We start from the raw sequence: 6,736 nt of genomic DNA, 5'->3' as shown, positions 1-6,736 counted from the left end.
TGACAAATATCACCTCAGCTAACCCAGCTGAGGTGAAGAAAAAGCTAGGCGCAAGTCCAGAGAACTGGTGTCACCAGATCCATTCAAAGTCTTTGCCAAGAAAAGGCAAAAAACAGATTTCCTTTGTACAAAAGTAAACTTGCTGGCTGATGTTAGAGTTCTTTGAAGAATATTGAGTCTTTGGACAGAGTGGGGTTCCTGGCCTGCAGCTCACTCGCTAAGGTTACAGATAGGTTTTGACCTGGGAGGTGTGACTGGAGTGTGAAGAGGTGACATTCGAATTCTCCTCTGAGGAATATTTAGTCTCTGGATGGAGTGGGCCCTCTTGCTTCTGGCTCGGCCTGGATTTAGTGTTAAGATTTAGAGTTCAGGTTGAGAGAAAGCCCAGTGGATACGGTAGTGTGGAGGCTGGAAGGCATCTTCTAAAGTAAACAGAGAGCTGGCTAGATTTCTGCTCTTCCGAAAGCTGGGGTTCTGTTTACTTCAGTGGTGGCCTGCTTTTTCCTCACGATTAAGTTTGTCTATGTAAAATGTTGCGCATCTCTGTAGTCTTGCAAGCAAATTAGATGACAGTATCCTGTGGATGGCATATTGCAAACAAGTGCAGGCTGTCCTCAGTTATTAGTTTAATCTCCTTGCCCTTAATTGGCATCACTTGTCATTTAAGGTCACATTTGGGGTATCCCTAAGGATGAAGACTGTGTCCTGCTCCAGGGCTCAGAGCCTACAAAGTAACAAGGACACAGGGGGACATGAGCAGACAGGGTCGTGTGTAGAATATGGTGACACTGGTGGCATTTTCTTAAGGGGGATGTAAACCTGTATGTGGAAAATGAATTTTAAACTAAGCAAGCAAGGAAAGCTAGAGTTCAGATGGCATCTGCGTCTTTGACCAGAAAAGCTAAGATCAAGCCTACCCAGTTCCTGTGCAATTTTGTGAGGGAGTTAAGGAACATGAATGGATTTTTTGTGAGTTGGGGATGGCAGAAAGCTGCTTTAAGCCTTCCATCCAGGCAGAATCATCATTTCTGTAGCTCAGCTGAGATAATGGAAGAAATGAGTGAGTACATGAAAAAACAAAATAGTTGCCTCAAGCAAAAATATATCCAGGTGTGTTTGAGTCACGTAGCGTTTGATACTAGGTTCTTCCTGAGGTTTGGGACTGGCGCTCCTGACCTCCCCCTGGAGCATGGCAAGATCCATGCATACAAACATGCTCCAATCCCATTGAAAACGGTGGCAGGCGAGTCAGCAGGATGGACACGGTCCTGATGGAGTCCCCATGCAAGAGGCCGCGGCGGTGGCCTGCCCGCTGCCTCGCTGCTGCTCTTCCTGAACGAGAAGCGGCCTCGCAGCCTTCTCAGCCCGGGCTTGAAGGAGGGTTTCCTCCTCTGCAGTAGCGCGAACAGGTGCAGGATTTTTCTGTCAACAATAGTGAAAATAGTCCTTGGCAGGAAGGAAACCGCGGGGGCCAACAGCTACTCCTGCCGCAGGCGGCGTTTTGCCCAGTGCCCTGTGTTTTTTCTGAGGAGATGTAGAGCTGCAGTGACGCCACATTTGGGCTCCGTAAAGCTCATCTGGTGGACTTTGCGAAGGATGGCCTGTGTGTTTCTGTGCGTGGAGGCTCTAAGGGCATCAGCGGAGGCAGAGGAAGTCCTGTTCACGTTCCGTTTGTTACTTTTTGATGAGTGGCTGGAGACATGCAGATCCTTTGGGCCAGTTCTGCTCTCAGTTATGCCACCGTAGCCTAAATAATTCAGCAGCAGTAGCTCAGAGGTGCGTGACCTCCTAGCTATAGCTCTGCATGCAGATAACTTTATGCTAGCGTAAAGACTGAAATACTGAAAGAAAGCAGGTCCTTTTTTTTCTTTCACAGGATAATATTGCCCATGTGATTGTGGAGAGGAATTGGATTTATTATTTTTACTTAAATTTTGCAGTGACTAACGTCTTTCAGACCCCAGTGCTATAGTTTCTTTCTGGAGGATACACAATAGATAGAGTTGCCTTCAGTTTTTGCTGTTTTTTCAATGGTTTCTCGGCTGATTTATACACATTATTATGCCCTTTGAAACAGGGATGGCTTGTGAAAAATGTGCCTTTGCGTGTTTTTTTTCTGACTCTTTCTTCGGAGAGTGTCCCTGTTAGCACATTCAAAGCCAGTGTGCACTGTGGCTTTGCTGGGACACTCTGTATTAACCCCTTGGTGTTTTTGCTGGTGAAGCTTAGCAGAGCAGCAGGAAATCTGATGGCTGCTGCGGGTGTTTGCTGCAGCACATGCTTTTGCATGTGCTCCGTTAAAGATGTTATCTCTCACCATCGATATTTTCAAGTTTCAGTTTTCGGTTGTATTTTTGCTCTCAGACTTTTTTTTTTTTAATTTCAAAGAACTAAAAAAAAACACCCCAACCAACCCACTGTAGTATTTTAAAGCCTGTTTTTTGTTCCAGTCACATGCAACAAGGCAAATGCCCAGCCGATGCAGCCGTCTGGATACCATTCCGAATACAGTTCTCTTAAGGGCAGGAAAATATTGACATGTGAATATCAATGCAGATTTGTTTCTGATACAAGCCCTGTGGGCCTAATAAATGCTAAAATATACATGCTATAAAATCTGTGCCGGAGGAGCTGTTCTCACCTCTAGTAGTGTCGTGGCGGCGTTGCCTAATGTTAAAAACAAGTTGGCGAAGGAGTTGCCATTTGAGCTCATGGGAAGCCACAATGTTCATATTCTGCCGCCTCAATGTCGTCTCAATTCCTAGATACAAACACAGGAAGTAGGTAAATAACAGTCACCCAGCTACCACATTATTCATCTTAATTTCTGTATATTTTGCCCTAGCAGCAGCAAAGCAAGGTGCCGACAGGCTGCCTTGTGCTGGGGGGGTCTGCAGGGTTTTAACCCTGGATAATTTAACTCCAGTTGCTCCTGGACCTTGTGCACCGCGTCCCGGTGCCGCAGGCAGTGCCTGCGTGGGGACGAGTCCCCTGCGCACGGCTTTCCTAGAGGCTGCCTCTCCCCAGGTTTCCGCAGCCTGGGCACGCGCAGCGTGACTCATCCTGACATTTGTGAGGGAGCTGGCTTTTCACGGCTTCCTTTTGCATCTGCCAGGCGTCGCGAAGGGAGAATTGGGAGATTCCTGTTTAGCTTCAAGGCTGGATGATGCCACGGGGCGGTGCGTTTTGGGAGCTGTTGCTGTGTCTCTAGCAACCGTTGTTTGGAAACAGGAGTGTTTTGGTACTGCATGGAGGTTTGATGAGCTTTCTTTTTTGAGGGAGGGGGCTAGAGCAAAACTTGCAGGAAAAATGCAACTGATGATCATAAGCAAAGCTGATGTATGTATGCCCTATGTGGTGTTTTTTCACAGGGCTCTTCAGAAATTAAACAAATATCTGTGCAAATTTTTTAAAAAAATCTCTTTAGGATAGATTCTCCAGAGCTTGACGGTCTCCTCTGCCATCCGCAGCCCCGTCTGGCTGCCTGGAGAAGCTACGGAGTGCAGAGTTTTGATTAAATCTGTTAGGTTTCTGCCTAGGTAAAGACTTTAAAAGCAGACAGATGATACTAAATCAAGTTCACTGAAAGCTGAGCTACTGGGACAAGTTTCTCCATCTCACTGATCTGCTCTGTCTGCAGCAAATGCTAATTTGAGGTAATGTAGCCTTGATGAAAGAAAAAAAAATTGCAAAGGGAATTTGCTAAAGGAACATCCATCCCAGTGGGGCAGAGTGATGATATTTTTGTTTAGATGCTTTAATTAAATGAACATAATCTCGTTGTGCAAGCAGCTTCCCACAGCTCCAGCGGATGGAGGGTGTTCAGGCCCAGCCCTCTCAGTCCCCCTCCTGGTGCTGCCATATCCGTAGCAGTTTTGCTGGGATTCTTACCCTTTCCCCTGTGCGTGCACATAAACACACGCTGTGCATGCAGACCAGCCAGGCTGAAAAAAAAACAACACTCCAGATGGGTCACTTCAGGTAAAACCAGCAGGATATGCGTGGACTTCCCTTCCCTCAGCAGCAGCAAAAACAACTCCAGCTACTCACCAGGAAACAGGATCCGCTGCCAGATGCACGCTGTCCATCAGCAGTGGAGATGTAAACAGAGTATTTTTTTACAGGCCGGCGCAGTGCTGTATGACAAGCAACGAGCAGCGCCAGCCCCTCAGATTGCCTTACAAAGGAAAGCCCGGGCTCCGCAGTAGACGTCTAACTGGTTTATTTTTGTCATCCTTTGAATATTTCTTCTTATGGGAACTTCAAAGAAATTGACACGAAGATAGTCTTCAGCTTTTGAGACTGGTCTGAAGGAAAGCGAGCAAGGTGCCATGCCCAAACCAGCTCCCTCTGCTTGTTTGCGCTGTGGCAGAAGGCGGTTTTAAATGGGGATTTCCAAGCAAGCCGTGAACAGGAGCTGTGATTAAAGGAAGGATCTTGTGGCGCAGTGGATACACACAAGGTTATATGGGTCCGTAGGCATGTTCCTAACATGGAGCTGTTGCAGCTCTGCTGGCCTCCTTGGTGGCATCTGGCCAAGGCTGAGCAGGTCTAAGCACCAGACAAGGGTTAGATTGAGGAGACTGAAAGGGAATCTGAGGATTTCTAGTTCAGGAATGGCTTTTTGACCAAACCGCAGTCAGTTGCAGTTGCTTTGCTTCTGTCAGGATCATCCTTCTCTGTATTTTCAATGAAAATCCCATCAAAAGCTTCCTTTCTTCTTGAAATACAGCACTCCCGCACATGGAAAAAAAAAAAAAAAAAAACACAACGAGAAAGCTTCGAAGCCAAGAGATGGGAAGACGCAAAGATGCTACTAGGATTATGCAGAGCATTTCTAAGATTGCTTCGCTATGCCAAGACATCCTTGTGGCCGCTGGCCTGCAGAAGAGCCCTATCCTTTGGGCATATGTTTATGGCACGGGGCACGGGTGAGCCCGGTGTTAGAGACCCAGGCTAGAGCACATCTGGGAGCTGTTAGGACACTGATCCTGCAGGACAAGGGGCAGCCACCTTTCTCCCCTGTACCTCTCCCTGCCGCAGCTGTGGCTGAGCTTGGCCATATCTTGCTTTAGTAAGAGCAGGACCCTCTTACTCTCCTGATGGGGTTTTAAGAAGGACAGAGCATGCTCGTGGTTAAAAATTTATGTCCAGTTTATGCCCAGTTTTATCTTCAGGAAAAGTCTCCCAGACTGCTCTCAAGTGACCCAGATGATTCCTCTCTGGCCTCTGCTTCCAGCTCAGAGTCACCCGCAGGTACGTGCTGGGCAGAGCTGCACAAGAGCTTTGGGCCTCAGAGAGCAGTTTTGCAGCTGGGGGGATGTTACCAGATCTTATGTAGGGACTTGCTCCTCTTTGGTTATTGCAAGTTTCGGTTTCTGCACAGGCTGGAGTGAAGCCCCTTCTCCTTGCTTCTTCCCCTCCTGAGTAAGTAAGTTTTTCCCGCCATGGCATCATTCTTGCCCTTGGACTGTTTCCAGCAGCTCAATTATTGCAGCACACAGTTGTCCAAGAGCTTTTACAACACAGGAACAGACAAAAATGCGTCATGGTGCTAGTCTGACTGGCCTGGCATCCTGTCTCCAGTGCTGACTTGGGACAGGTTTTTTGGGCAAGGCTATCGAATGACTTGTGCACTTGTGAATTATTTGGACAGTCTTAATAAATGTATTAGCAAATGCAAATCTTCAGTCAGACTCTTTGGGAACACTCAGCCAGCCTCCCATTTGTAGGAGGCCGGGCAACAACCTGTGAAAATTAAGTTTAATGGGTCAGGGACATGCTGAGCAGAGACATTCAATGGCAGTTGAGGTCCTGAGCAGGAGCTGTCCTGAGTTAAATAAAACCAAGGGCCAGCCGCAGCGCTGATGGCCCCATGGTGTCAGCGAGGGCACGCGATCCATGCCCAAGAAGACTTGTGAGGACTTTTCTCTTCAATATTGCCCCTGGATCGTGTTGCTTGCTTGTGGCAGCCACTTCCCTTCTTTTGCAGATGTCTGGTATTGCTCAACATTGCGGCTCCTTGGACTCGGCCGGAGAAGGGGGAAAACGCGGTGCTCAGACACCTCACTCCAGTGGGGCTTTACACAGGCCCTACGAAACAGAGGCGAAAGGAAGAAGAAACGGGAACTGCTTTTTGGAAGTGTATCATCCAAATCTGAGAGAAGAAGTGAAATTTAGCTGAAAGCGACAGTTTTTAGTCAACTATGACACACTTGCCAGTCTTGGCATGTTGACATCTATGGAGAAATGGTTAATTCAGCAGAACAGTTTCAACTACTTATTTCCAGATGCTGAATTGCATTAAATACCAGCTAAAATTATACAAAGCATTCCCCTGATATTTTCTTATGGACCAGGGAATCACTGGCTCTCTATTTAGTGAAATTCAGCCAAACTACTAAACTATTTGAACATCAGCGTTCTAAGTCAAGGTACTGGTAAATCACCATGTGAAGGAAGGTGCACCTTCACACACCTGCTATTGTTAGTATGATGTGTTTGTCTCAGCATAAAAAGAAATAGCCCTTTTGCTATTTCTCTGTGTCTACGTTAGAGATGAGAAATAGAAATTAGAAAGAAGGAAAGAAGGAAAAAGAAAAAGAGAGAGAGGAAGAGGAAGGAAGGAGAAGAGAAAGAGAGGAAGGAAAAGGGAAAGGAAAAGAAAAAGAGGCCAAATTTATTGTTGTGAAATCTCACTTAGCAACTGAAATTTCCCTCAAAAACACCCGAAACA

Source organism: Tinamus guttatus, unplaced genomic scaffold (genome assembly GCF_059628265.1).
Source record: "Tinamus guttatus ecotype Peru unplaced genomic scaffold, ASM5962826v1 Tinamus_guttatus_pri_ptg000213l, whole genome shotgun sequence".
Classification (NCBI taxonomy): Eukaryota; Metazoa; Chordata; class Aves; order Tinamiformes; family Tinamidae; genus Tinamus; species Tinamus guttatus.
The sequence above is the reverse complement of the archived record's forward strand: the minus strand, read 5'-3'. Positions refer to the sequence as shown.